The sequence below is a fragment of the Mytilus californianus genome, unplaced genomic scaffold (genome assembly GCF_021869535.1).
Source record: "Mytilus californianus isolate M0D057914Y unplaced genomic scaffold, xbMytCali1.0.p SCAF_14, whole genome shotgun sequence".
Lineage (NCBI taxonomy): Eukaryota > Metazoa > Mollusca > Bivalvia > Mytilida > Mytilidae > Mytilus > Mytilus californianus.
This window is the reverse complement of record NW_026262626.1, coordinates 10,470,869-10,482,052: the sequence shown is the minus strand read 5'-3', so window position 1 is coordinate 10,482,052 and position 11,184 is coordinate 10,470,869.

The following is an 11,184-nucleotide window of genomic DNA, read 5'->3' as shown; positions in this document are numbered from 1 at the left end:
ATATGAAATTTGACACAAATTGATATTGAATTTGCTTGTTACTAAAATGCGCCTTAAAACTATTTTTGTGTGCTGTCAGAAAATCGGATCCAAATCAAAATTCGATCAGAAATAAATAATAATAAAAATGATAATTGGCATGCATTAAGTTAACACCAGAAGGGCTAGTCGTCTTGAGATTGCTCACTATACGATATTTTGCTGACTTCATTGTTCAAGACCTCACAGAAGCGTCAAGACGAGAAACAGCAGAAACAGTATGAATGTGTTTAATTTCTTATGATTTTATATATCAAAATGTTAGAATCAAAAGCACTAATCTTAAAGGCATAGAAGTTGAAGTGTGTAAGAAACATAAGTTGGAGCATCGTTTATAATAAATATCGTTCTGCGTTTTTTTATTACGGAAAATTACACGCATGACGTCCCGCCGAAAGTGACGTTTTGATGAAATTTGAACGCTTTAACGTCGCGCCAATAGTTAACTCCCTTGAAACTGTATCGGATGCCCTTAACGTCCAGTGGCAAATATTTTATGCATGTTTAGGACGATGGTCCGATAGTAGATTTTACCTGGGACATAATGTATTAAAAATACAACCTACGCCGATAAGAACATGCAACTGTAGCTGTCAATTAGATACCTCCAAATAATAATATTAGATTTACTTATGTAATTTAAGTGTTTATACAAACAGTTCTTCCATCTTATAAATATAATTAATGCTTTGACAAGTTGCTTTCTTTAAAAAAAGAAATGCAATCGTGAACCTAAATGCCTGTTTGGCATGAACGATCAGATAATTGATACATAAAGGAAGCATGATTTTATCTTATTTTTTATATTAAATGTAGAAAAACTGGTATGGATTCTTAATGAAGCTGCTGTTTTATGTGGGGTATAATTTTCTTGTTAAAGAAATAACTTCTCTCTCTCCCATCCCTCTCTCTTCCGATAAATTACATTACAACATGCAATCTGATTAAAATTCAGATCTATCTTCACTCGCGAGTTCGTACATATAGGATATGAGGATAACGAAACAATATCTCTATATTTAAATTGAATTGCACAACATGCTAAATAAGAGGCAATCTTTGTTTGTTCCATTCTGAGGTGCTATTTTGGAAATTAGAGGTAACTTTCTAGCTTTAGTCGAAATGTAAATGTGAAAACAGTCTTTGTTTTGAAAAAGTTTATGAAATGGATCATGATTATTTGTTTGTAGCCAGTTTGAAAATAGTTCAAAACCCTAAGCTATATTCGTATTTGTTAATTCCGAACTAAGATCGTTTTGGAAAATCAATTACACTGGTTTATATGGTTTGATCATTGACTATCATATTCGAGATATGCTTGATCTCAAATTATTTATACCCCACGCAACAAACTCAAAAAACAGACTTTTATAGAGTAGAAACAATTTGAAACCTCAACTTTGTTCTTACATCAGTTTGCTCAAACATTTCTCACTTTTTCATTTCATAACTTGTCCTTTTGTAAATTAGCCAAAATATAATGCTCTTTTATATGATTCCGTGACAGACATGCAGAAGGAAGCAGGAATAACAGTGCCAATTCAGTATAGCTCATGTCCAGTACGCAATATAAAAATTCTGTTTTTCCAATCGCATTTGCGTTTTATATGGATATTGATTTTAAGAAAAATATTTTTTTTACTAAGTTGTCGCCAATAACGCTCTATACCTCTATCAACTAGACCCTCTGCATTCGCTTATGACTACAGATTAGCTCTACTACTTTAAAAAAATTAGGTGGGACATGAAGTTGTGCTCCAGCTACTTCAACTTTTAATCTGATTTTATTTTGAGGGGGAGGTGGGTTGTTTCACATACCGAAAACAAAAGAATTGACTTTGCCGTGTATAACTATATGTTTTGAAATGGGAAGAAGACACACGTGCCCTTTGGAAAACATTTTCCTAAATAAATTAACATACGCATCTCTTATTTTATAAAAGAATCATGAATAGATAATACTCATCTTCCTATTATTATAAGTCTTTTGACAATTGCTAATCTATCCTCGCAAACCACATAACGGTAGTAATTTATAATAGTTTTCAATGCCAAACATCGACGAATATATCAAACCTCAATTTGTTTTATTTCATTAACCATAAGTTTTAAATAAATAGAGAGTTTTCGCCTCAACTCCAAAGAAAATCACTTAGTGTCTGTAAATCTTTTCATATCTTCAGAATTATTTTAAGGACTCTTGAAAACGCATATTCATTTATGAACTGTTTCGATGTGACGTGTAAGTTCTACATTTTACACACATAAAAGGTGCCTTTAAATTTCGTCGTAATTTCCAGGGTTAACTTGTATTTTTAAATAAGATTAAGTATGGTTTATTTAAATAAAAAAAAAGGAAGACGTGGTTTGTTTGCCAATGAGACAACTCTCCACTAGTGACCAAGTGACGTAGAAGTTCAACAATGAGCAAAACCCTTACCGCCCGAAATGACAATGTAAAACAATTCATACGAGAAAACTAACTACCTGATTTCATCGCGTTGTCATTTATTATAATTATTGCTTTCGTTTCCTCATTTATATTTAAGTTTGATAAAAATGTAGAGCCTTAATTACTTAAAATAGAAATTCATTATCTTATCCCTGACTGTATTTATCATCACTCGTTCTCTATAAAAGACATTTGTTATTTTATTTCTGACCCTGTATTAGTATTTCACCACTGCTGCATTGCATATGCATAATCATTTTTTCTGTTATACTACATCACAAACATCAAGCCAAAACATTTAATTATTCTTTTAGAATCGTCAAGTGTTTTTATAACTTAAATGTTTATTAAAAAATAAAATTTCATTGTAGCATCTTATATCTGCATTTTACACACCTCAACGATTCTTTAAGGTTCAGTTTGTTTTTCTTTAATTTTCTTAATTTTCTTTTTATTCTAATTTGTATTTTTTTCCAATATTTTACCAGTTAAATAATATGTGATTATAATAATTCCGTTTTTGTTATTCTAATCAAAATAGGAACAATGTTAGAAACACGTTGATTGTTCTCATCTTTCCTGGTTGACGTAGAATTTTAATTGCTGCTTAAACGGACTTTATTTTTTTTTTTAATTTCGCTAAAACGGCTCAGTTTGAAAATCGTAAAAACGCCCTATACATTGATCGTCACTTTTTTCGCTAAAAATCTATTTGATCTCCAATATGAACACAGCTTGTAATTCAGAAATCCTAACATATGCGACTCTAATTTAATTAGCTATGTAGGATATCAATCAGTCTCGATTAACACTTATCTCTATAACAACTGTTGGACGCTAATACATATTCATTAGATCAATTCATTACCTATTACGCAGGTGGTCATAGAAAAGAACAGATGTATTCCGAAAAGACAGAAGCCATTTCCGGTAATCCGAAAGACTGCATCAACCAATATATATATGCGTGAACCTTCGGGGATGCACACACCAATTCTTATATCTTGTGGTTAATTTCTCTGCTATTTGACACTTTGAAAAAGAGGGACGAAAGATACCAGAGGGACAGTCAAACTCATAGATCGAAAACAAACTGACAACGCCATGGCCAAAATTAAAAAGAGAAACAGATAAATAATAGTATAATAATTAAAGTTACAACTGGGATCTCTCCAGGAGGCATACTAATCTTTTCTTTATCAGATACATGTCACAAACAATCACTGTTGGTGAGGAAAAGCAGGATATGATACCAGATCTTATAAAAATTAATTACACAAAAAATAATGTTATTGGAGAATCAGTGAGGTCAGTCTCCTCCTACTCTTATGATTGATTTACCAAATTTGTGTGTAAAGCCATATGCATGGTCTTTGTATAATCAGTTTCTTGGTTCATAACCAGCAATCCATCAACTATCGGACAACTGTGATTACTAACGGTACAAAAGGTTTACCAATACATTTATAAAATGCTTAAGGAAATATGCCCCCCCCCTAAAAAAAACCTACAAAACTGATCCATTTAGAAAGGACATAAATTATGGAGATCGACTTATCTGCCCATACAAGATTTTATTAGAATTTATACAGTAATATAGGAATTTACTCCTATCCTTCCAAATTCTGTATTTAGAAAGCACTGGATTTAGGTGGCTTTCATTATAATGTTCATAGCTTTAGAATAGGATAGATAACAGAGTCGGAAAGACAAATAGAAAATCATTTTATATAAAAAAAACAAGCTGGTCTTCTGATAGTTACTAGCTTGTTTTTGTTTATCTTCTAGGTCTTCAGATAACTAAACTCTCAAGAAAGACTGATGAATAAAAATATGGTCACTACAGGTCCTACCTATTGTATTTATTGTAACTTGATTTGTTCTCGTCATGAACATGCATGAAATATTTGCCAATGGACGTTAAGCAACAAACAATCAATTAATAGGTCAGATAGTTACATCAGATATATTAGGGTAACACCAGTATCTATAAAATCTGTTAAAAGTAGGTTAGGTAGAATTTAAGGTGTTATATCAAATGCATATATTTTTTTAATGTGTTATTATTTTGCGATTATTTTTATGTTTGCTTTTATGATTTGTTTGGGTTTATTTCTCATGGCCTTATTGAATGTATCCACTCCCTTACTTCACAAATCCTTGGGGACACTCAGCTGTTACCATCTGTGTTATGGACATTAACACCATCAGATCCGTATGTATTTGTGACCATACAGAGAGATTTCCATCAGGTGTTTATGAACTGACTTGATCTAGGCAAGTATATTTAAGTATATGTATTGAACTTTATTTCTTATATACAGATATACATATATAGTGCTTCATGCAAAACAAAAGACTAGATTTAACTGGTGTATAGTCTTTAAGTTTTAATAATACACTTTTATTCACATAATCTTAACATGACTATTCAGAAATGGACAACAGCTACATCAAATATAGAATTCATTTAATCATCTTCTTTGGATAGTCATAATAGTTGTTTTTTCATTTGTTTAGTTGAATACATTTAAAAAATATATTATTTGTCTCTCTCTATTGGTTATATGTGTTGATTGCTTGTTGTCCTCTAAGCATTACCCGCTTATTGCAAAACATTTATAGAAGAAGTTTCACGATCTAAAGATAAGATACAGATATTTTTTCCATTAAAAGGCACATGATGAGCAAATTTGTAATTCATTACAACATTTCTTTATTATAATTGAGAGACACAATAATTCTGACTATCATATAGAATAGTATATTCCATATGCTGTTATATCTCCTTGCATCATGTGCATTCGTAAATATAACTCAACATGCAGACATCTTATACGTTCGGGTTTTTCACATCCAATCTTTTATGGTAATATTCTTTACAAAGCACAAAAATGTCAGTATTCACCTCAAAAGCTAACAAAACCTTTAAACAGACTTATTAAGAAGGGATATAGTTACGATACTGTTGTCAGGTCATTAAAGATTGCATATTTTGGTTTTAATATTGATTCACTTATAGGGTCTTTGCATCGGAATTAAACATATTTATTCTAAAACCAGTTGTTGACATGACACGGGTTATGTTCTTCTCATATATTTTATGATGGTACAATACTAAACCCCTAACAGGAGGGATTGTGCCTGATATTCATATGATGAAGACATAATCTTTCAATCAGTTTAATTGAGGTCTGGAGCTGGCATGTCAGTAACTGCTAGTAGTCTGTTGTTATTTATGTATTATTGTCATTTTGTTTATTTTCTTTTGTTTCCTATTCTGACATCGGACTCGGACTTCTCTTAAATTGAGTTTTACTGTGCGTACTGTTGTACGTTTGTTTTTTCTACATTGGCTAGAGGTATAGGGGGAGGGTTGAGATCTCAAAAAACATGTTTAACCCCGTCGCATTTTTGCGCCTGTCCCAAGTCAGGAGCCTCCGGCCTTTGTTAGTCTTGTATCATTTTTAATTTTAGTTTCTTGTGTATAATTTGGAGTTTAGTATGACGTCCATTATCACTGAACTAGTATACATATTTGTTTAGGGGCCAGCTGAAGGACGCCTCCGGGTGCGGGAGTTTCTCGCTGCATTAAAGACCCATTGGTGGCCATCGGCTGTTGTCTGCTCTATGGTCGGGTTGTTGTCTCTTTGACACATACCCCATTTCCATTCTCAATTTTATTAGATTTTTAAATAGATGTTAAAGAAATATCGCATTCTCCATAACTGACACTTGTTGACATTTAGTATAATATTTAATCCATTTCAAATGATTTCTATATGAGTTAAACAGTTACTTTGCTTGTTATACAGATAGATATTAATAGAACCAACAATTTTTATTTCATGATTTACAACATTTGATATTTTCCTATTACTGACACCTTTTTTTCATTTCTTTTATTTGCATATTTAATCACTGAGGGAAACGAGACATTGGTTTATCAGATTGACAACCACAGACATGGAACTCCCACAGTTGACAGTGCTTCGTTTTACTTTGGCTGTGGCTACAGCTGAACTATGTCACTGGGACAAACACTTTCACGCTTGATTATTAAACTTTATATTTGGTCGATTGATGCTCAGTCATACCTACTAAATATACTTGAACATTGCTGGTTTTCATATTTAAGTATCACCAGTTTAATAATCTTTAACAATATGTCATCCTTCATCTGTGGTATAAAGCACAAGTTCAACAACTAGTCACACGTATCAAGTTCAGAATGTTCCAATGTTCAAACAGGAATACAACAAGATATAGTATATATCCATCTTCATCCGTACAACATTTGATACTAGAGCCTCCTCATTTCAACATGGACCCCAGAAGTGTGTTTAGATTCTTTTTCCAATGTGGACATTATTTCTCCTACCATTCAAACAGATCATGTATGATATACTATTTTATCAGATTGACTACAAATACAGCACTGCAGTCTCATCAGTGCCAAACGAGTCAGAAGTAATGTGGTTCCGAAACAATTTTGGTCGAACTTCTATTTCAAGCTACTGGAATCCTTAGAATTTGACAACATACACCATTAGACAAACACCTTAAAATTTTAAAACCTGTCAAAACCAAGGAACCATACAAGACTGCCTATTACTTTAAGAATATTATAGAGAGAATTATATTAATTTATGTCTTAAACAAATTTTGTTTATCCTTTTCATAAGTGTCTAATTGATTTAAAGCCAGAGCATGTACAGACAATACATACAATCGGTGTTATTGCTCTATAAAGTGTTAACGATTTTCTGTTGAAACTGAAAGTGTTAATTTCATTGTGAATACTGTGTTTACTGTTAAGTATACGTGTGTATCAAACTACTTTTTACACACACAATGTTTACTTTGCAAAACTGCAGTTACATCTACAATCTATACATGCTATACCATACGAAAGTTACACCAAGAAATCTAACAGTACATTATAGCTGTTAACTTTGAAATTTCGACAAACACATCTGCTAATGAGTTAATTAAAATTTTCGAATTGTCAGTATTAATAAAATCCAAATATAATATTTGATGATGTAAAAATAATGTATCATATATCTATCTGCAAATTGTGTATTGGAGATATTGTATTTCAAGATCTTAAAAGATTATGGCACTTTTTGAACTGATACAGCCAAAGGCTCCTGTCAAAGAAGATAACGTTAGCCAACTGCATAAAGTACAAATCAAATGTAGCTTTTTAAAATCGTAGTTTAATATTGTCAAGTTAAAGAAGATTACAGCCAAATTCCCAAACTAATACACTTATCTCACAAATTTTCAAGCCTTTGAATTTTTTTTTTATTAACTACATAAACATGTATTCAATAATGAGAAGCTTCAAGCCTTAGAAAGAATTATTCTAAACATAAACTGCATAAACCATGTACTAAGTTAGAAGAATTGTTTTAAAATTTAAGTGCATTAAACATATACTAAGTTTGTTTTGTTTAAATCCAGATCACTTGTATGGTTATCTTGCGACTTGCAGACACTACACACACATCCAAAGCAGATCATATTGTCAAGTATTAGGATGTTGGTCCTCAGATAGTTACTGAACAGTATGTCATCTTCTTCACAAGATTTGTTTCGGGCAATATTAGCATGTTTGAATACTGAATATCGATTTTTTCTATTAAATTTATTTTTTATAGCATACTCATGCCTGTATTCCAGTGCCAGTTTTGATAGACCCCAGCTACTTTACTAGCACATGGGCTATCCTCCATGTAGACCTTGCTTACCCCGGCTGCAGATGAGACGCCAACCCCTTGTGGAGAACTCTCGCTCCACATTTCCTTACTGGCATATTGTCTGACAGGTAGTTTCTTCCTCACTCTGAATTGCATAATGAATTCCATCTGTCATAGCTTTCTCATTTTTGAAACTTTGAATATTGATTATCATTTCTCATCATTGAACACTGAATATCATTTTTATAGAATTCACATCTTTGAAACTTTGAATATTGAGTATCATTTTTACAGCATTCTCAACATTGAATACTGAATATCATTTGTATAGCCTTCTCATGTTTTTCAAACTGAATATCAACTATCATTTTTAATAGTATTCTCATGTTGAATATTGAATATCATTTTATAGCGTTCTCATGTTTGAATACTGAATATTATAATATTTCTAGCATTCTCATGTTTGAATACTGAATATTATAATATTTCTAGCATTCTCATGTTTGAATACTGAGTACCATTTTTCATAGCATTCTCATGTTTCAATACTGAACTGCACAGTTTATAGAGAAATCTTTAAATATAGCTTTTAATGTTTGAATACTGATTACCATTGATTACATAATAATGAATTAGAGAGTAAAAATTTTTTTTTCTCATGACTTTATTGAAGTTAATAAATCAAAAATACTAAATCCCTGGGGGCACTCAGCTGTTCATTCTGAGTTTTTGGACCTTGATGGAATTTTATCACTGGTCATTTCCAAAATTTCATTCCATCCCCCGGGGAATTTTTTTTCAAATTTATTCCAGTGCCAGTTTGATAGACCCCTGCTACTCTACTAGCATATGGGCTATCCCAATACAGACTTTGCACACCCCGGCTGCAGTTGAGACGCCTAGTTTCATCCCCTCGTGGAAAACCCTTGATCCACATTCCCCACCTGGCGCATTGTCGGGCAGGCAGGTTCTTCCTCACACAGAAGGTTGCAAAGATCTTTTAGAGTACATACAATCTAAGACTCTCTCATCTTGCAATAGTATTAAAACATTTGACTTTTCTACACTTTACATAAGTATTCCCCATTCCAAACTAAAAGACAAATTGAAAGAATTGGTATTACTTTGTTTCATTAAAAAGAATGGCGAACGTAGATACAAGTATCTTGTCTTGGGGAGGGATAAATCCTACTTTGTAAAGAATCACTCTGATTCAAACAAAAATTTCTCTGAAACTGACATTATCAAGATGCTTGATTTCTTGATTGACAATTTATTTGTTACGTTTGGAGGACGTGTTTTTCAACAGACTGTCGGAATTCCAATGGGAACCAATTGTGCCCCTCTTCTTGCCGACTTGGTTCTTTATTATTATGAGGCTGACTTCATACAGGAACTTCTAAGGAAGAAAGATAAGAAGTTAGCAGTATCCTTTAACTTTACGTTCCGCTATATAGATGATGTTCTCTCACTAAATAATACAAAATTTGGTGACTATGTTGAACGAATCTATCCCATCGAACTAGAGATAAAGGATACTACAGATACAGTTAAGTCTGCCTCATATCTTGACTTACATCTAGAAATTGACAATGAGGGTCGGTTGAAAACAAAACTTTACGACAAAAGAGATGATTTCAGCTTTCCAATTGTGATCTTTCCATTTCTATGTAGCAACATTCCAGCAGCGCCTGCATACGGAGTATATATCTCCCAATTGATTCGATATTCCCGGGCTTGTATTTCCTATCATGATTTCCTTGATAGAGGATTGCTGCTCACAAGGAAGCTATTAAACCAAGAGTTCCAAATGGTGAAGTTGAAATCATCCCCTCGTAAATTTTACGGACGCCATCACGAGTTGGTTGACCGTTATGGAATAACCGTTTCACAGATGATATCGGATATGTTCCTTATGTCGTAACTACAATACCCTTCCCTTTTCACGAATGTGACCTACCGAATTAGACTATTTACCGGATTTGCCAGTAATAACATAAGCTACACGACGGGTGCCACATGTGGAGCAGGATCTGCTTACCCTTCCGGAGCACCTGAGATCACCCCGAGTTTTTGGTGGGGTTCGTGTTGCTTAGTCTTTAGTTTTCTATGTTGTGTCATCTGTACTATTATTTGTCTGTTTGTCTTTTTATTTTTGGCAATGGCGTCGTCAGTTTGTTTTCGATCTATGAGTTTGACTGACCCTCTGGTATCTTTTTTCTCTCCTTTGCAAGTTCACTTACTCAAGCAGGAACTCAAAATTCTATTTGTATGCGAAGTGTTTCTCAAGGGCCAATATTAAATTTAGTTTAGTGTTAATGATCAAATTATTATTCATTCTAACTATTTTTCTGATTTAAGCCAATATGATTTGCTGAGATCATGTTTTGGTCTACACACAGAAACCCTTATGTTAGCCTTGGTTTAGTTTGTTTGGAGCCGGTAATTGATATATAATGTTAATCTATGTTAGTTGCTGTCTTGACTTTATTTGAAACTTGCTCCATCAGGACCATTAAACAATCTCAAAATAATTAAACAACCTCCGACCAAAAACTACAGAACTTATATTCACACTATGAGACTTCATAAAAAATACAAAATGAGACTACAAGAAAATAATATATGAGACAACAGTATGAAAACACCACTGAAGTTTGTATAAAACCCGAAATAATAGGATGCGGAAAATGCATGCTAAAATCGATGTAGGTAGGAAAATTCACCTTACTCTTTCATTGTGAAAGTATTTTAACCTCTTTTGTTGTGCTTGCTTTGATTAAAGCTGTATGGTATTAAAAATAGGCGAAGCTTATTAATTTATAATAAAAACTACCTGCAGACGAATGATTTTATTATCTTAAAAAAGGAACCAGACGATATGCAGACGTTATAAGCCCCGGTAATAAGTTAATGCAATTAATTGGAATAATATATAAGAAATAAGTATATATCTTTTCCGCTTCAAATGTACCTTGCATTTGCCAT